Source organism: Aegilops tauschii, chromosome 4 (genome assembly GCF_002575655.3).
Source record: "Aegilops tauschii subsp. strangulata cultivar AL8/78 chromosome 4, Aet v6.0, whole genome shotgun sequence".
Lineage (NCBI taxonomy): Eukaryota > Viridiplantae > Streptophyta > Magnoliopsida > Poales > Poaceae > Aegilops > Aegilops tauschii.
The window spans coordinates 279,521,119-279,542,502 of NC_053038.3; positions in this window are offsets into that span (position 1 = coordinate 279,521,119).

Genomic DNA, 21,384 nt, shown 5'->3' on the forward strand with positions numbered 1-21,384 from the left:
ATCATCATGGAAGTGGACACTTCCGTGATGATAATTTTGGTAATGTCATGGAACTCTTCTATGACAACACAGGTATGACTATCTTGATTTTGTCATAAAATTGTCATGGATGTACATGCATGACAAAAAACGTGACCTACTGTGACAAACACGTATCATCATGGAAGTGTCTTTTTTTGTATTGTAGGAAGGAAACTATGGCAATTTGGAAAAAAGTTACCCACACCCCTCTCCATATTTGCAAATAAGGCCTCCCCTTGATCATGTTGATGTTCCATGGAACGCATGGGCATCTTGCTAGTACTACATATAATATATAGAACATTGATTATAATTTGGGGTAATGTGTGGCTTTTGCAGCTCAGGGCTAAATACTTGTCATAATGTAGGTGGCGGGGCACTATACTTTGTGTGATAAACACGGTGTACATATGGAACATGGTTTAGATTATGAATATATAGTTAGTACATCAAATGTACTATTATTTGGAATCAACATCAAGTGTATTCAAAAAATTCAATTCGAGTTCATATTTACCTGTATAGTAATCATGTGGTGTGTTGTTAAGGTAACACACAAATGATGGTTGAAGTTGGCAACAATCATGATTGTAGATTCTTATTGAAATAGAGAAACGAATTCAAATTCAGTTTGAATTGCAGAGGTAGTATAAACATTCAAAATGCACTAAAATGTTGGTATGAGTAGGTTACATGCATTATACAGCCAGCAAAAAAATTTAATTGGACATAACATGGATTCATACTCCCTCCTTCTATCTATATAGGGCCTAATGCGTTTTTTAAGACCGCCTTTGACTATTGACAAGATAAATAGTACATGACATGCACAATGTGAAAATTATATCATTGAAAGCTCCTTTCACACACGAATTTAATGGTGTGCTTTGTGTAAGTTGCATGTCATATATTATTGCTCTAATATTTGGTCAAAGTTAGCCTCGAAAAACACATTAGGCCCTATATAGATGGAAGGAGGGAGTAGCTTTGAATAGCATTTGTATAGTAAAACGGGACAAGACTCTCTCTCTTTGTGTAGTGTGAATAGTTTTATTTTTTTCGTTTTTTTCATTGAGGGAAGTGTGAATTGATTTGGTGCATACAAGTACAATATTACACGTTAGGCTTGTCCCTAAAATTCAACCCACGCCTTGTTATATCTCGAAAATTCAGATATCGTGCTCCCAAAACTGACGCCTTCACAACCCGCGCCTTGCTATCCCGAAATTACAACACGCGCGAAAACTCCCTCAAGCTGCCAAATCCCGAGACGCAAAATCCCCCTTCTAACCCTGAGCCGAATTACTTTTGTAACACACCCTACATTTTGGACAAGCGCGTCCCTAAGTCATGGTTCCCCCCTCCCATCGCCTCCTTTTCGCCATTCGAAATCCCAGGCCGCCATAACCTCTCTGCTCCAGCCGCGAAACCCCACCCTCCTCCGTCCGCCACCTCACCGCTGCCCAGCTGGAGCCTCTTCCCCGACGACATCGTCCACCCCAACAGCTCGACATCCCTAATCCACCTGCCCGGATGAGGATCCGTCGTCCATCTCGTCGTCCCACCAGTTCAGCCGCCCTGTCCTCCACCTCCAAGGAGCTGCTCCAACGATCGCCTCGTCTATCGCGGCTGCTCCATCCCCACAGCGCCGCCTTAACCTGCTCCACCGGAACCGCAGCATCCTCACCGACTCCTCGGACGAAGCTGAGGCCTACTCAGCGCCACCAAAGAGGTTGTACACTCATCGCATCGCACCTTCTCCTTAACTCGACCTCCCGGCGCTGACGGTGCTCCATCCCGCACCCCCAAGGAGCAGCTACCTCGAAGCCGGTGCCACGGGCGACATATCCATGGCGGCTCTCCCTCAGTGTGAGGCCCCTTCGGCAGCGGCGTCCATACCAGCCGGATCTGCTGCTCCTGCTCCGGCTCTTGCTCGCTCGCTCGCGTTGCTGCTGCTGCTCTCCCCCTCGCTCGTGCTGCTGCTCTACTCCATTTAGCTACACTTCAGTCGACTGAATCCACTTTTGGGTCAGTCGATTTTCAGGGGGTGGGCAAGGGTGGCTCGCCGGAGTTAAGGAAGAACCACCCGCAGCAGGGAGGGGGGCTCGCCGGAGAGGTACCCCACTATCTATGTTTGGGTTCTGGGTGGGGGCGGTGCTCGCCGCCGGTGGGGGCGCGATAGTGGGGCGGTGGCGTGGGGATTGCCGGAGAAAAAGCTTGGTGCGTGGGGGGGCCTAGAGGGCTGGCTGGGTGGCGGCGGACTGGCGGTGGGGAGTTGTTTTGGGGCAGCGAGGAGGCGGTGGACCGGCGGTGGGGAGTTGTTTCGGGGCGGCGAGGCGGCGGCGGACCGGCGGTGGGGAGTTGTTTCGGGGAGGCGAGGCAGAGCGGGGTTCGGCCGGTGGTGGCTGGCGGCTCAGGGGGGTGCAGGTTGAAGATGAACTGCAGGCCCTCCCTAAACTATCCCATGTGAAGTGTCTCTCTGCTACCATTGTGTTCAGTTTCGACAGTAACATTCGGATTCCACAGTAAATTTCAGTTTCGACAGTTAAGTTCAGAGTCAACAGTTTTTACCTCATCTATTATAGTCAGGTGGTTTTTGGTGATGTAAATTTTACATCTATTTTACATCATCTATTGGAGATGCTATTAGAATCCCACTTGAGATTAACGATGTCTGTCTTGTGAGACTGCTTCAGCCTTGATGTCTTACAGCTCACCAGAGCTGCTCCAACGACAGAACGATCCATCACAACAGAGCAGTGCCTTGGACGCCGTTTACAGATTCCTCAGATCTTCCTCCACACCCCCGACAGCCACCTCTGCCTCAACTTCTTCAGCGGCCAACCCAATGATGCTGAGGTCGACACGGCTACGGCAAAGAGGTTGTACACTTGTTGCATCACTTATTACTCTACATTCACGTAGATCCATTAGGGCTATTTTGGTTCAACGGAAAACACATAGCAATAGGAAATTTTCCTATGGCACTCTACTATTCAATTATTCATGCATTTTGTTGAAAAGAATGGAGCAAAACATCCACCTGGACATACTTTTCAAAATCCTATGCATGAAAACAAGACCAAGTACATTAGTGGCAGAACAACATTCTAAATGTACAGGCTTTCATATGGTTTCACTTTATTTTGGCCATGTTTCTTTGCATTCCTCTGCTCTTCCAATTCCCGTGAACCAAACACCCAAGTTGACAGAAATCTTGTGTTTACAAATGCTTTGTTTACCATGTGCATTCCTATCGTATTCCGATGTTTTTTCTATCCCTGCATTTTTAGAATCATGCAAGCCAAATGAGCCCTTACATAATTACTTCAGTTACAGGTAGGTGTCGAAGGAAACTTTGTGTGGTTTGTCTTGCTCCTGCCGCGACGTCGTCCACCTCACCTGAGCTGCTGCATCGACAGAAGAATCCACCAAACTAGACATCACGACTCCTGACCGTCTTTCTCCGGCTCAGATATCCTTCCTTGCCGCCGGCACCCACCGCAACGACATCACCATCATCGACTCAGCAGAAGAACCTAAGGAGTACACGGGTCCACAAGAGAGGTCGCACTCTTTTGTTTATGCTTATGTTATGCATTGCTTAAAATTACCTGCTACTTTATCGTCCCGTTCACCTGTTACACTCCAAGTCAGGTCCAAATTAATGTTCAAACTTGAGTTCTAAATTAGTTGTGGGAACATATCGAGGCAACAATGAATAGTATCTTTATCTAATATCTGGTTCACCTAGGGTATGCCTATGTTGTTCATCCTGGGTGGAAACAAATAGTAAAGTAATCATCATATGTCTTTTTATTAAATTAAAGCAATCTTCAGCCTGCTATCATTATTTTTGGATCCATCCAATGCTTGTTACCATCACTCTAGATTTCTGCATGCTCTCCTTACATAATCTCACCATATTTTTTTCGTATGCATGTCAGATATTGTGCACAGTCATGCTGAACATGTAGAGAAAAAGAGAAGTGTTTTGCGCGGAAATACAATGTCATGCAGACATCGCTCCATGGTGGGTTCAATGTCAAACCCTCCCACCCCTCCTCTCCAGATTGTAATCCAGAGGAAGATATCTATTCTGAGGTGGATTCAGATGCAGTTGACCACTCCTATTTACCCCCAAGGTGTTTGCTCTACCTTAGCATGATGATGTTAGTCATATCAGGAATATGTTGCCTTGCAGTGCCTACTTTTGACATCATATATGTCATCTGCTTAGTTTAGACATGTTCTGTAATGCTACATGTTTAGTTTCTATATCATATATGGGAATTATGCAGTCTCATGTCTTTTAGCCAGCCATAATATATGTGAAATGTGCAATGCCATCCCGTTTAACCAGGCATTATATGTTTGAATGATATCCTGCCCATCCTTTTCTTCGTTACATTTCCATTTGTCGACAATGTTTGTACATTAAACTACTCTTCCCGTGAATCAGCCATTTGGGTGGGAGATGGAAAAATCTGGAGTGAAAACAAGGCCTTCAGAGCAGACAGTGCTACCTGTCGAAGCAAATCTCTTGATGGGTCCCGATAGCTCCTCAGAGATGGATTCAGAGACAGATGACCAGTCCTATTCCCCCATTGAGGTGTATGCTCTAACTTGGCACGGTTATACTTCTCATATCAAGCATATGATGTCTTGCATTGCATAGTATAGACATCATATAAACAACATTCAACACCATGTTCTTAGTTCAGACATCATATCGAATGCCCTCTGTTTAGCATATAAATCACATATGTGAATTAAATCATGCGATCCTGATTACTTAGAAAACATGTATGTGAATTATGTTTTTTTGAATATTTACTGTAGGGTAAAAACCCCACAACCCTTTATTGCAACAACCAAACAAACAAAACTGTACAGAGGAGTTCAAAGGTTATAGGCCTAAACTAAGTTAGAAAGAAAGCTTAGTTTACATGAGGGAGTTAACCCAATCAACAAGCCTATGCCTAAAAATATCCTTAAGTCTATGAGACAGCCGAAGTATATCATGTACAAAATTACATCTCCATGCTGCAAAAGTAGCCCTTGTACCCCGAAGGTTCTCCCATTCCTTAGAATCCAAATATTCCAGGAAGCTGTGAGCATCACTTGAAAGAAGAATGGGTGTCCATATCTTTGCCTTGCTTGGGAGATACACTGTTGGATATTAGAGCCATGGCTCCAATCAATTTGCAAATAATTCCAGACCCTGCAACTGAAGTTACATTCAAAGAAAAGATGTGCTCTATCTTCATAGACATAAGCATCGCAGATGACACATATGTTATCATCCAAAGGGGACCGCCAATGCCGTCTGACCAACATATCCTTCGTGTTGAGCCTGTCAAAGAAAAGGAGCCAGCTGAAAACTTTAATTTTCATAGTACATCTGCTCTGCCAAAGCCACTTGTAGGGTTGGATAGTTGGAAGGTGCATATGCATGATGACATAAAAGCTCTTAGATGAGAACTGCCCAGACTTTCCAGGCCATATCCAGACATCAGGCAAAGTGGGATCTCTCTGTAGATTAAACAACCATCCTTCCCAGATTTCCATTTCAGCTGCTGCCTCCTGTGATATTGGCAGATGGAACATGGAGAACAAATCTTGATTCTGTATGAAGTCCCTGACAGAAAGTTTGTCATCCAAAACAAAAGAGAAGAGTCTTGGAAGCCTCAAGTTCAGAGGTCGGGAAGAACCTCCCACGTGTCAGGCATCAAGCCAAAAGAGAGCAGAATCACCCATATTAATTTGTACTGAGGCAATTGATCTATAAGCTTGAGAATGTCCTTCCACCAAAAGGAGCCAATGACTATTGTTGCATGTGGCACAACTCCATCATAATAACTATCCCATATCAATTGAACCCATGGTACTTGCTGCTTATTATAGAATTTATGCAAATGCTTGAGAAGGAGACATTGGTTCTGAATATTCAAGTTAAGAATCTCTAGGCCTCCCTTATCCTTAGGTCTGCAAACTAGGTCCCAGGCAGCTAAAGATTGCTTGGGGGCATCAGGGTTTCCTCTCCAAAGGCATTGCCTGATGGTCCTATCTAGTTGCTTAATAATACCAGGAGGAATATGTAGGCTGCAGAAGAAGTATATGGGCATTGAGGTAAGGACAGATGTGAGCAATTGCAACCTGGATCCTTGATTAAGCATGGCAGAGCTAACCGATAATCTTCTTTCAACACTGTCCACCAAAGGCATTACATCAACAATTCTAGGTCTTGTAGTACCAAGAGGCAGGCCCAGGTATGTGAAAGGTAACTGTTCCAACCTACAACCCAAAATGTTGGAAAGTCTCTGCGCCTCAGCTTGCTCCATATTGATGGGAATCGTTGAAGACTTGGCAAAGTTCACTTTGAGACCAGTTGACTGCTGAAAAATATGGAGCATGTTCTTGAGAGCAACCAACTGATCCTCCACTGCAGGGAGGGCGATTACTGTACCATCAGCATACTGGATAACAGGAAAATCAGGATCATGGGATGGGATTGGAAGTGTTAGAACTCCCCTAGCCAACATGTCATTGACCACAGATTAAAAACATCAGTAGCAATAACAAACAAAAGTGGGGAGAGTGGATCACCCTGCCTGACGCCACATTTGCATTTGAACTTTTTACCAGGCACACCATTGAGGAGAACAGATGATGAGCCAGAAGAAAGGATCTCCTTAATCCAAGCATTCCATTTTGCATCAAAAGATTTGTGTTGAAGAATTTGTATGATAAGATCATGCTCCACAGTATCGAAGGCTTTTGCAAAATCCTGCTTCAAAATGATGATAGGCCTTCTTGACTGCTTACATTGATGAATGTACTCAAAAGCCCAAGCCAGGGAGTCCTGAATGGCTCTGCTCTTCAAAAACCCATATTGGTTTTTGTGAATACATCAAAGAATCACCTTTTGTAACCTGTTTGCCAGCAACTTAGTAAGGAACTTTAGACATGTGTTGGTCAGAGAAATCGGCCTAAAATCCTCAGGTCCCTCAGGAGATAGCATCTTTGGTATGAGGGTGATGAGAGAACCATTGATATTCTCCATCGATAATCTCCCATCAAAGAAATCCTGAATGAGATTCAAAAAATCCTTCTCAATGATGGGCCAACACTTCTTGACAAAGAGGCCAGTAAAGCCATCAGGCCCAGGAGCTTGATCAGTTGGCAGATCCTTCAAAACAGTGTTGATTTCCTCAGCAGAGAAAGGTTCAGATAAGATCTGCAATCCATTGACTGGGTGAATGAGATTGGGAAGATCAAAGCCCTTATCAATTCCTTGGGCCTGGCCCATTCTGTTTTTAAACGATGACCAAAGAATTCCCACCATTTGTGAATGATCAGAGACTAGATCACCACCAGCCACTGAAAGACTGGCAATGGTATTCCTGCGTAAACGTTCGGAGGCCATGGCATGAAAGAACTTGGAATATTCCTCCCCAACCTTAATATAGCGGATAGTACACATCTGCTTCCAATAAATATAGTGTATTCTAAGAAAATTCTCATGGTGAAGCTTAACAATCTTTCGAAAGTTAAATTCTGGCGTGGTGAGAGGCCGAAGCTCTTCCAAGCTATCAAAGAACAAAATCACCCGGCTGGAGTCCATTGTGAGTCGTTTAAGATACTACAAGTTCTTACTCCAGGCCTTGAGGGCATAACGCAGACGCTTAAACTTGGTTAACAATACAGCAGAAGCAGACAGGTCAGCACACACCGACTGATTCCAAGAACTCTTGACACAGTTCATAAACCCTGGCATGTCCACCCAAAAATTTTCAAACCTAAAAACCTTGGCCTTCGGTATAGTTGTGTCAATGGAAACCACACAAGGAACATTATCGGAGGAGGTTTTTGCCAGAGGCAGAACAACTGTATTAGGATAGTAAGAAATCCAATCAGAGGTTGTAGAAAACCAATCGAGCTGTTCTAACAGAGGATGTTCTTGCATATTTGACCAAGTAAAGCTCCTTCGCTTCAAAGGTAGTTCAAGCAGCCCCAAGTGTCCAATGATCTCACTGAACAGAAATATGTCATTAACATCACCCCCCGGTCTGTTTCTTTTATCCAAGGAGCGAATGAAGTTTAGAAGCAACCAATTTTCATCAGTGGGGATATACAGATGATACAGCCAACTAACAAAATTATCCCAAAGGGGGGCCATAACAAGGGTCCACTTCTCAGCATTATGAACTGATTGAAACGAGACTACAATGCCAAAGCTCTGTATTTGAACCAGAGTCCCTTTGAAAATTGATGAATTCCAAACTACTAAAATACCACCAGAGGCACCAACTGATGGGGCAAACACAAAAGTGTCAAGGCGTCGAGGATAGAAAGCTCTAATTTTTCGGATATCAAAATCATCTCTTGCAAACAAAGAATAGAGCATTGACTTTCCTCGATCTTAGCTCTCACATCTCTCTGACGAGCATCAGAGTTTAAACCACGAACATTCTAGCACAGCACACGCCAATTACGATAAGTTGTACTATCCATAATAAACTCACAGGAATAAATCAAGGACTGCTAAGCCTAACATAGCATAGAGTTCAACGAGCTCAGGTAAACAGTCGCCACTAACAAAATAAAAACTAAGCCAGGTAAAACTCCTCTGGTACAGATCTTGTAGCCTAGATTTACTCATCATCAGGAACCGGGTTGAAGGAGGAGTTCTTTGGGGAACCCATAAGCTTCTCCAGCGTTAACTGATCTTCAGAGATACCCAGGTGAGCGCCGACTACCTGCAATTCAGAAATTGGAGTTGGTGCAGGTATCGCCGGCGTCGTTTCTTCAGGTTCAGTTGCGTCAACCACCACCTTGGCCTTCTTAGCCCGTGGGAATCGCAGAATAAGGTTTATACCCAGAGGCCTTGGCCGCGCTGCGTGTCATACGCCTGACAGAGAAATCTAGAGTTGGGGGCACTTCAACAGAGGATCTGCGACCCCGCCTGGCCTCACGTCCACGCTTCCCCAGCACTGCAGGTAAAACAACATGAACTGAAACTAATCTTCCGGGTCCTGGGACTGGACATCATCAACAACAGGTGACAACTTTGAATTGTCAACATGTGGCACTTCAGACTCGACAGACTCAGGAGGGATCTCCTCACACTACAAAAAAATACACTTCCGTGATGATACGTGTTTGTCACAGTAGGTCGCGTTTTTTGTCATGCATGTACATCCATGACAAATTTATGACAAAATCAAGATAGTCATACCCGTGCTGTCGTAGAAGTGTTCCATGACATTACCAAAATTATCATCACGGAAGTGTCCACTTCCATGACGATAAATCGCGCATCACAGAAATGCTTTCGTCAAGGGTGACCGACACGTGACATCCACCGTAATGGAACGCCGTTAAGCTATCGGGTCCGGTTTTGGATCCGATAACCCGTTAACAGCCCCGACCAATGGGGATTTTCCACGTGTAAAATCATCATTGACTGGAGGAAACACGTGTCGGCTCACCGTTGGGACAGATATCATCCACTCATTGGACCCAAAGCGCCTATGATACGTCGACACGTGGCACGACCCAACAGAGGCCCATTCCGGTGAAAAGGCCGGCCCGTTTGACTTGGTCAAAAGGTGGCAGGCCAGCCCACGGTAAGCCTGTTAACGGCTTGTTTGCATATAGCCCATTTACAGCCCACTAACCCAGGGCCCGTTTACGGCCTATCTGAATTAGGCCCAGTAGCGTCATCTGGGCCGTCCAATATAATTCCAGCCCGTTTTAACTTCCGGCCCATGTATGGCCCATGACGTCTTTTGGCCCATCTGAGGTCCTTAGTAACCCTTGGCCCGTTAACGGCCCGTGGTAAAACTGGCCCGTGATGAACAGTGTATCACTTTATACCCATTAACGGCCCATTATACCGTTGGGCCGTTTCCAGCCCATGTTATCTTTTGGCCTTCTCAGGGCCCATTTATTCTTGGGCTCATTTCCAGCATTCGTTTACTTACGGCTCGTTACAGGCCTTTTCTGCTTGTGGGCCAAATTCAGCCCGTTGATACAGTCGGCCCGTTTGTGGCCCGTTAATCTGTTGGGCCATTTTCATAGCATCATCAAATACGGCCGTTTAACGGCCCGTTATGGTCAGCCCATAAAACGTATGATTTCCACTCTAGCCCATTTACGACCACTTATACGGCCCGTACAAGGCCCATAGATGAGACGGCCCGTACAAGGCCCATTGACCCGACGGCCCACGGAAGGCCCATTGACCCGACGGCCCATAGAAGGCCCATGGATCCGCTCGCCCATGGAAGGCCCATGGATCCGACAGCCGATAGAAGGCCCACGGATCCGACAGCCCATAGAAGGCCCACGAATCCGACGGCCACAGAAGGCCAGGGATCGTCCGTCTCGTAGATGGCCCATGGAACAGGCCGTGGTCACTACAACGTTTGGGCGAGTTGGCCCCCGTTTGAACGATATAGCATATTCAAAGAATTATCCTACTCTATACTATCACGTCTAAAAAACATACACTATACTATAAAGAGACTAAGGCATAGAAACGTAGAATAATCCTACACTATACAATAAAGAAATTACAGCCGATTATAACCACTGGGCATTATGATTCGGCACCAGTGATAATAAAGCATACACAAACATCAAATTACATACACTCGGCAAATACAGCTCATACATCATGGACGCGCATCAACATAACTTACCATTTGAACTATAATCTCTTCAGAAAATAGGATTGGCCGGATTTAGATAGCAGAAATTTTAGTCTGCAAAATCTCCAATTCCTTCATTGTTACCTCAGTGTCTTGTTTCATTTTTTTGACTCCTGCATCTAATACCTGCATGTCCAGTCTCAACTTGTTGATTGTACGTTCAGAATCATGTACACGTTGTCTTGCCACCTCTAGTTGATGCTCGAGAACATCAGCACATTCCAATTCCAATCCATAATCATTCGGTAATGGCCATGCCGCACTGCTCGCAGAACTTTGTGTTGATGTCACTTCATCATGAAATGTTTCTGTAAGTACACATGACTAGGGCAAAATATAGTTACAATAGTGAAGCGAGCAAGACAGACTATTTTGTACATGGCAAAACAGGACTAACAATAATGTTACACGTCATGAAGCATAAGCAGGTGATATTTTAAAAATTATAAAAAAGGTAGTCTGTGCAGCCTGCGTACAGAAATCTCTCTTAGCTCACCAGAGGAGCATGATGTTGGGGCCCAATCCAAAACACAGACAAGTTACAAATTTAGACAATACATTGCGTAGAAGTAAGCAAGTAGTTGGCCATTCTGTAGCTCAATTAAAGTCTTAGGGAGCATAATGAACAGCAGAGGATTTCATACAAACATACTACAACAAGCAAAACTATGCAATCATTAGCCTAGTATAAACTAGATTGTGAGCCTCATTCAATAATAGTTGGTTAATAGACTTCAAAGCTTCAGGCACACTTCAGCAGAGTAATTAAATGGTAAGGCCTTTAATTATGTCAACTAATAGTTATACAAGTACCCAACATCAAGCATCATTCTTTGGGCATCTCATTAACTGAGGACAAATAAAGCAATTGAAAAGAGCAAATTAACTATGCCTGAAACAACCTAGGAATTGAACTGTTGAGTTGGATACAGTGACTTACCTTAACAGGTTGAAGAGGCTCAGCGCAGCTCCTACTTCTCTTGCAAGGCTCCTTCCTAACATCTTGTACTTGGAAATCCTCAATCTTATCTTCATTGCACCCCCTCTGCAAGGTGACACAAACTAGTTACTCGTCTCCTTGGAAGATAAATATGCATACTTTCCAGTCTATGAACACAAAAGGATGACATTATAACAAAACAACACCACATAATGAAACATGCCACATCTCTTGCACTTGCACACAATGAAATGAGCATTTACTATGTGTGCACTATGTAAAAACTAGGCATACCTTCGAACTGGATCTCCAGGTACTCTTGGAGAGCCTACTTTAGTGTACCGCCAAACCTTTATGTCGCCTATGAGTTAGAAAAGGCCCCACTACAGCAGCCCTTAGTGTTTAAATTGTTGACAAGCTCTGTTAGAGTGTTAGGTCAAGAACAACAAGTAATAAAGCAAACAGTCCTAGTATGGCTGGTTGATGCAAACAAACAATTGAACAGATGTGTGAGCAAATCTTACATATCAAGAAAAGAAGCAAAGAAGGAGGCTTAAAGACCATCACTTGACTGACCAGATTTAAGGGGCATTTAAACATCATGTGCAATGTATGAACTAACATAAACATTGCATATTCCAGATTCTACAATGGAATGCACATGTATTAGGTTATGCCATGTATGATGATGCCTAAATGTACACTATAGCAGGCAGGAGTGATTCATCATTGCACGCACAATTGAATTGCAGGTTAAGGGCCAGTTCTATTCCGCCTTTTCAGGGCTTATTGTCAAAATAAGCCATAAAAGATGTAAAGAAGTCATTTGTGAGTTATGGGCTTGGGCTTCACTAATTTCGCTTTGGAGGGGGGTGTTTCGGGTAGAACCTCACTAAAAATTGAAGGGAAGGGGAATAGTGAAATGACTCTATTGTCTGCCTATATTACACTCAAAATGCAACTGGTGACGCCCGCATCACACCTCACCCTCAAGTAAAAACAAACACGCAAGCGTTCATTGCCCTGCCCGCTTGCATCTCCTCTCCCCTTTCCCTCTACCTCGATCGCCTGCTTGCAGCACTAGGGTTCCTCTAGCAAGCCGTCGCCACTGGTCCCATCTGGCCTGGTCCTCGACGATCCTCTGTCCAGCTAGGCTACATGGCCGGCGGGTAGGGGCAAATCTCCGTGGCTGCTCCGCCCTCTGGTGCCGCCCCACATTCTCATGGTCTCCAGCAGCTGCTCCATTGTTGTTCATCCAACGCACTACTCCGGCAGGCGCTGCACAACTACGACTGATGCCACACTACGGCAGAAGGCACCTTATTCCCCCTCCCCACCTCCCAAGCCGTGGCCTTGAGGTCCGGTTGAAGGATGAGCTCATCCAACAAGGTGAGGATCTCCTTTGATTTTTTGCCAAATTTTCATTCTGATCCACTATACGATGAATTGCTATGAGCTGCTTCTGCTGCTATATGATGCATTGCTATGAGTAGCTCCTGCTGCTGCTATATGATGAATTGCTATGAGCTACTGCTGATATATGATGAATTGCTACGAGCTTCTACTGCTGCTATATGATGAATTGCTACGAGCTGCTGCTGCTATATGATGAGTTGCTATAAGCTGCTCCTGCTGCTGCTGTATGATGAATTGCTATGAGCTTCTCCTGCTGATGCTATATGATGAATTGCTATGAGCTGCTCCTGCTGCTGCTATATGATGAATTGCTATGAGCTGCTCCTGCTACTGCTATATGATGAATTGCTATGAGCTGCTCCTGCTGCTGCTATATGATGAATTGCTATGAGCTGCTGCTGGTATATGATGAATTGCACACTGCTGCTGCTGTATGATGAGTTGCTATGAGCTGCTGCTGCTATATGATGCTTTCGGGTGGTGCTGCTATATGATAATAACTAGCCACTTGGACCATCGAATTTCAATAAATAATTGTTCTTCATTTAAATGTGGGTCATGCTTTTTCGTTTAAATTAGGCAATGGGATCTCTATGGAAAACATTGACCAAAGTAGATTGTGCCAAGTAGATGGTATCTTTGTATTTGCATTTTGAGCAAATAGTGATGGTCTGTTTTCCTATCATATTAATTACTGCACTGGGTTCAATTTGTGATGTTTGCAAGTCAAATTAATTTTCATATGGGCAGCAAAATGAAAAAATATAATGCAATCTAGACTTTTCACTTATCATACCAAAGATAATCTGAAAATGCAATGAAAAGAACTGGTTGGCTTATTACATGGAGCTTATATTCATAGGCGCTTATTTTCTTAGGATAACTCGTAATAAGTGTCCCTAAGAAACTTGGCCAATAGAACTGACATACAAATAACATGTCACGATGATTGCAATGGAGGAGTGACATACCATAGCACACTATATAGGCTCACCGCTGGCTCTCCTTTTTTTGCGATGTTCCATGAAATTGCCACATACATCTTGTACTTTTTCATTGTGTAACCCAATCTGCAAGTTGGCACGGCTAATTTCACACATCTCTACATGATAATACATTGCATATCCCTTGCGCCTATTTAAACCACCAATTAATGATTGTGTGCGTAGCATAAACTAGCCATGACTCTGTGTGCTGGACTAGCAGGCACTCTAAGGGAGCCTAATGTAGTTTACTGGAATTCCTACATGCCACCTACGATTTTGTGTAATGTACTGCCTCTGTTCCTAAATATATGTCTATTTAGAGATTCCAGTATGGACCACATACAGATGTATATAGATGCATTTTCGAGTGTAGATTCACTCATTTTGCTCCGTATGTAGCCTATATTGGAATCTCTAGAAAGACTTATATTTAGGAACGGAGGTACGAGGTAGTATCATGTATGACATCTATATATCTAATTTTGCAGCTAGTAGTAGAAATTATTGTCTGCACAAAGGGATTACTAGTCGAAAATCCTAGCAAAGCACGCTGGCAGGCACAGAACAATACAAGAAAGAGAGACACGCTTACAAGATCATAGCAATGCCTCGGTCCAGGATCTTGGTTGGCCAAGCTGTTAGTTCCAGAAGAAACATCGTCCTTCTAGTTTTTGCCAGCTGCATAACAGGTAAAAGCGACCTATTAGTATATTTTAAGTACATCGGGTAGGTGATGCTGGACGGGTTTAAAGGTGACAAGTACCTAGGCCGTGGCGGGTGCTTGGCATCTTGCCAGACGGTGGGAATCAGGTTAGAAATGTCAAGGGTGATGATGTTGCGCTGGCTGTCGGGGTCCAGTAAGGAGATTTAGAACCGTCGAGTAGGGTGTTTGTGAAGCGGCTCCGGTAGGGTGGACTATGGTGTGGGCGAAGAGGATCTGTGGCCGTGGACGAGGGCGTAGGTGAAGCTGCTCTGGTGGTTGGGTTAAGGATGGTGTCGACGATGTGGATCTGCGGCCGTGGAGAGGGCGTCAGAAGCTGCTCCGGTAGGTTGGATGAGGGTGTGAGGAAGCGGATCTGAGGCCGTGGACTTGTGAGTTGGCAAAGCGGCCCCGGTTGGGTTGAAAATGGTATAGGCGAAGCTACTCCGGTGGGGTTGACAATGTTGTCGGTGAAGTGGCTCCGGTAGGGTTGAGGAAGGAGTCGGCGAAGAGGATCAGAGGCCGTCGACAGGGGCGTCGGTGGGGCAGCTCCGGGGGGTGTGGACGAAGCGTCTCCGGTGGGGAGTACGAATGAGCCGCTGCAGATGCGCTGCGGTTGACGAGAGTACCGGCGAAGCAGATCCGGCGCCATGGACAAGGCCGGCACTGAATGGGCTGTAGTACAGTGGTGGATGAGCAGTCTACTTGTTTCTAGGGGAGGTGGGAGGGCTAGATGCGGCCGCAGAATCAGATCCGGCGAGGTGGACGCCGCTGGCAGTGAATGGGCTCTGGTACGCCGGTGGATGAGCAGTCTAGGGTTTCGAGTGGGGAGGGGAGAAAGGCCGATGAAGTACGGACGGCGTGATGTGAGATGCTCTGGTGCTGTGGAGTTAGTCATTTTTGCGGGAGGGGGAGAGGAAACGGGGGTGCCGTGTAGTGGGGGGAACCGGAGGTTACCAAAGCAGCCCCGACCTCTTATGTAGATGAGGGCGGTATAGTAACTGTTGGTCTGCGTATACCAAGGAAAACAGGGGAATTTCGCATGCTAAAGACTAAGGTGGCGGAAATTTATAAGGAGGCGGGAGATTTTGCCGCCCGCGGGATCGTTCGTATCCAGTTTCAACTAATTTTGGACCGTGCTAGCGGGAAGGGCATGCGAGACTGTGTACACGGGGCACACGTCGGCAGTTAATAACTGGTGTGTCCACCCCAGAAAAAAAGACAATAACGCGGGATGATGCGCCGATAACTTGGACGTTCACACGGGCGCGGCCAATCGTACGGGTGTAGTGGCGCGTTCACAAAAAAGGGATCAAATGCTCAACCTATGTATTTCTCGTGTAAATAGATAATTTGGTGCAATTGGATATTTACTTTAAACATAATGCATTGACGTGTTAGTGTAGAGGCACACAAAAAGAAGTCCGCTACTTAAAAGTGTTACCTCATATGATTACATAGCCTCCATTTCATAAATTGCGTACCTGTTGAATTCATATATGAATATTACATATATTACTTCATAATAGAACCTTAAATCATCCAAGACTAATGATTTTGAATGCAAGAGTAACAATGGTGCATGTACATGATAGCTACATTGGTTGTTTGAAGAAACATCAGTGTAACTTTGGCATGCACAACTGAAAAGGTTTATTTAAATAGAAAAAAAATGTGATATGTGAGTGTCCAATCTTTATAGCGTTGAATCGATATTGTACCTTTGGCCATGATACGAAGTAGATATTGATTTATGTTCAACCAATGCACGTCCACGATCGCTAGATAGTGTTACGTGAATGAATTGTGCAATCTCTCTCACACGCATACATATCTCATTTCCCTGTGGTCATTGGAATCACACACGCGCACTTCGTGTATTTCTCTCCCTACTTCAAGGTTAGAATTCGTCTTTCTACCCCGTCCTACAAGTCTCCCACACAGAAACACACACGCTCTCTCTGTCGAACACGCCCACCCCTTTAATTCCGCCCACCCACGGCCACTAATGTCTCAAAGTATAATAATGTCTCTCACACATATGCCTAAGGTTAACTCGAGTTCCGGAACCATATGAATACATACAGTGCGATTCCAACAGAGCACCTTTTGTTTTGAGATTTCGCTCTCTCTCTCTCTCTCAACCACATTGTTTCTCGCTTCATTTTTTCCGGCACTTGCATGTACACAATTTTGTTTATCTTCGTGATGCTTTAAGTATGCCTCGCACAAATGCTATCTACCTATCCCTTAATATAGCTAGATATGTGTCACACAAACTCCTTCTCCCTACTAGCAAGATGCCCATGCGTTGCACCTAACATCAAGATGCATTTGTATGAGTAGTTTATCTTGTGGGAGAAAAGGATGAACGAGGGAATGCCTTATTTGCAAATGCGGAGAGGGGCGTGGGTATCTTTTTGCAAAATTGCCAGAGTTTCCTTCCTATCCGTCGGGTATAAATCGGATATCCTATATTGCAGGATGGCAGGAACACCATCATCACCAACTCTGTTTTTTATAAGAGTAGGGATATGTAAGTGTCACTGCCCCCCCCCCCGCCCCCCGACACACACACCCACAACCACACAACCACACACACACACTTCCCAACACCGAAGGAGTAGGGTGACACCTCGATCTTGATACTAATCTATCGGCTGGCTTCTCTCTCAAACACACAAACACGCACACACACTACCCGACACTGAAGAAATAGGGCGGCACCTCGATCTTGATAGTAATCTATCTACTCCTCTTTCAAACACACACACACACATACACACACACTCGCTAGTTGTGCCTCTTGTTGGGAACGTAGTAATTTCAAAAAAATTCCTACGCACACGCAAGATCATGGTGATGCATAGCAACGAGAGGGCAGAGTGTTGTCCACGTACCCTCGTAGACCGATAGCGGAAGCGTTAACACAACACGGTTGATGTAGTCGTACGTCTTCACGATCCGACTGATCAAGTACCGAACGTACGGCGCCTCCAAGTTCAGCACACGTTCAGCTCGATGACGTCCCTCCAACTCCGATCCAACCGAGTGTTGAGGGAGAGTTTCATCAGCACGACGGCGTGGTGACGATGATGATGTTCTACCGACGCAGGGCTTCGCCTAAGCACCGCTACGATATTATCGAGGTGTAATATGGTGGAGGGGGCACCGCACACGGCTAAGAGATCAATAGATCAATTGTTGTGTCCATGGGGTGCCCCCCTGCCCCCGTATATAAAGGAGCAAGGGGGAGGCCGCCGGCCAAGGAGGAGGGCGCGCCAAGGGGGGAGTCCTACTCCCACCGGGAGTAGGACTCCTCATTTCCTTGTTGGAATAGGAGAAGGGAAGGGAGAAGGAGAAAGAAGGAAGGGGGCGCCCCCCTCCCTAGTCCAATTCGGACTAGTCCATGGGGAGGGGTGCGGCCACCCTTTGGGGCCTTTCTCTCCTTTCCCGTATGGCCCATTAAGGCCCAATACGAATTCCCGTAACTCTCGGGTACTCCGAAAAATAACCGAATCACTCGGAACCGTTCCGAAGTCCGAATATAGTCGTCCAATATATCGATCTTTACGTCTCGGCCATTTCGAGACTCCTCGTCATGTCCCCGATCTAAGCCGGGACTCCGAACTCCTTCGGTACATCAAAACACATAAACTCATAATATAACCGTCATCATAACGTTAAGCATGCGGACCCCACGGGTTCGAAAACTATGTAGACATGACCGAGACATCTCTCCGGTCAATAACCAATAGCGGAACCTGGATGCTCATATTGGCTCCCACATATTCTACGAAGATCTTTATCGGTCAGACCGCATAACAACATACGTTGTTCCCTTTGTCATCGGTATGTTACTTGCCCGAGATTCGATCGTCGGTATCTCGATACCTAGTTCAATCTCGTTACCGGCAAGTCTCTTTACTCGTTCCGTAATATATCATCCCGCAACTAACTCATTAGTTACAATGCTTGCAAGGCTTATAGTGATGTGTATTACTGAGTGGGCCCAGAGATACCTCTCCGACAATCGGAGTGACAAATCCTAATCTTGAAATACGCCAACCCAACAAGTACCTTTGGAGACACCTGTAGAGCACCTTTATAATCACCCAGTTACGTTGTGACGTTTGGTAGCACACAAAGTGTTCCTCCGGTAAACGGGAGTTGCATAATCTCATAGTCATAGGAACATGTATAAGGCATGAAGAAAGCAATAGCAACATACTAAACGATCGAGTGCTAAGCTATCGGAATGGGTCAAGTCAATCACATCATTCTCCTAATGATGTGATCCCGTTAATCAAATGACAACTCATGTCTATGGCTAGGAAACATAACCATCTTTGATCAACGAGCTAGTCAAGTAGAGGCATAGTAGTGATACTCTGTTTGTCTATGTATTCACACAAGTATTATGTTTCCGGTTAATACAATTCTAGCATGAATAATAAACATTTATCATGATATAAGGAAATAAATAATAACTTTATTATTGCCTCTAGGGCATATTTCCTTCAGTCTCCCACTTGCACTAGAGTCAATAATCTAGTTCACATCGCCATGTGATTTAACATCAATAGTTCATAGTTCACATCACCATGTGATTAACACCCATAGTTCACATCGTCATGTGACCATCACCCAAAGGGTTTACTAGAGTCAGTAATCTAGTTCACATCGCTATGTGATTAACACCCAAAGAGTACTAAGGTGTGATCATGTTTTGCTTGTGAGATAATTTTAGTCAACGGGTCTGTCACACTCAGATCCGTAAGTATATTGCAAATTTCTATGTCTACAATGCTCTGCATGGAGCTACTCTAGCTAATTTCTCCCACTTTCAATATGTATCTAGACCGAGACTTAGAGTCATCTAGATTAGTGTCAAAACTTGCATCGACGTAACCCTTTACGACGAGCCTTTTGTCACTTCCATAATTGAGAAACATATCCTTATTCCAGTAAGGATAATTTTGACCGCTGTCCAGTGATCTACTCATAGATCACTATTGTACTCCCTTGCCAAAATCAGTGTAGGGTAAACAATAGATCAAGTACACAGCATGGCATACTTTATAGAACCTATGGCCGATGCATAGGGAATGACTTTCATTCTTTTTCTATCTTCTGCCGTGGTCGGGCTTTGAGTCTTACTCAATTTCACACCTTGTAACACAGGCAAGAAACTCTTTCTTTGACTATTCCATTTTGAACTGCTTCAAAATCTTGTTAAGGTATGTACTCATTGAAAAAACTTATCAAGCGTCTTGATCTATCTCTATAGATCTTGATGCTCAATATGTAAGCAGCTTCACCGAGGTCTTTCTTTGAAAAACTCCTTTCAAACACTCCTTTATGCTTTGCAGAATAATTCTACATTATTTCCGATCAACAATATGTCATTCACATATACTTATCAGAAATGTTGTAGTGCTCCCACTCACTTTCTTGTAAATACAGGCTTCACCGCAAGTCTGTATAAAACTATATCCTTTGATCAACTTATCAAAGCGTATATTCCTACTCCGAGATGCTTGCACCAGTCCATAGATGGATCGCTGGAGCTTGCATATTTTGTTAGCACCTTTAGAATTGACAAAACCTTCTGGTTGCATCATATACAACTCTTCTTTAATAAATCCATTAAGGAATGCAGTTTTGTTTATCCATTTGCCAGTTTCATAAAATGCGGCAATTGCTAACATGATTCGGACAGACTTAAGCATCGCTGCGAGTGAGAAAATCTCATCGTAGTCAACACCTTGAACTTTGTCAAAAACCTTTTCCCGACAAGTCTAGCTTTGTAGATAGTAACACTACTATCAGCGTTCGTCTTCCTCTTGAAGATCCATTTATTTTCTATGGCTTGCCGAGCATCGGGCAAGTCATCCAAAGTCCACACTTTGTTCTCATACATGGATCCCATCTCAGATTTCATGGCCTCAAGCCATTTTGCAGAATCTGGGCTCATCATCGCTTCCTCATAGTTCGTAGGTTCGTCATGGTCAAGTAACATGACCTCCAGAACTGAATTACCGTACCACTCTGGTGCGGATCTCACTCTGGTTGACCTATGAGGTTCAGTAATAACTTGATCTGAAGTTCCATGATCATCATAATTAACTTCCTCACTAATTGGTATAGGCGTCACAGAAACTGGTTTCTGCGATGAACTACTTTCCAATAAGGGAGCAGGTACAATTACCTCATCAAGTTCTACTTTCCTCCCACTCACTTCTTTCGAGAGAAACTCCTTCTCTAGAAAGGATCCATTCTTAGAAACGAATGTCTTGCCTTCGGATCTGTGATAGAAGGTGTACCCAACTGTCTCCTTTGGGTATCCTATGAAGACACATTTCTCCGATTTGGGTTTGAGCTTATCAGGATGAAACTTTTTCACATAAGTATCGCAACCCCAAACTTTAAGAAACGACAACTTTGGTTTCTTGCCAAACCACAGTTCATAGGATTTCGTCTCAACGGATTTAGATGGTACCCTATTTAACGTGAATGCAGCTGTCTCTAATGCATAACCCCAAAACGATAGTGGTAGATCGGTAAGAGACATCATATATCGCACCATATCTAATAAAGTAC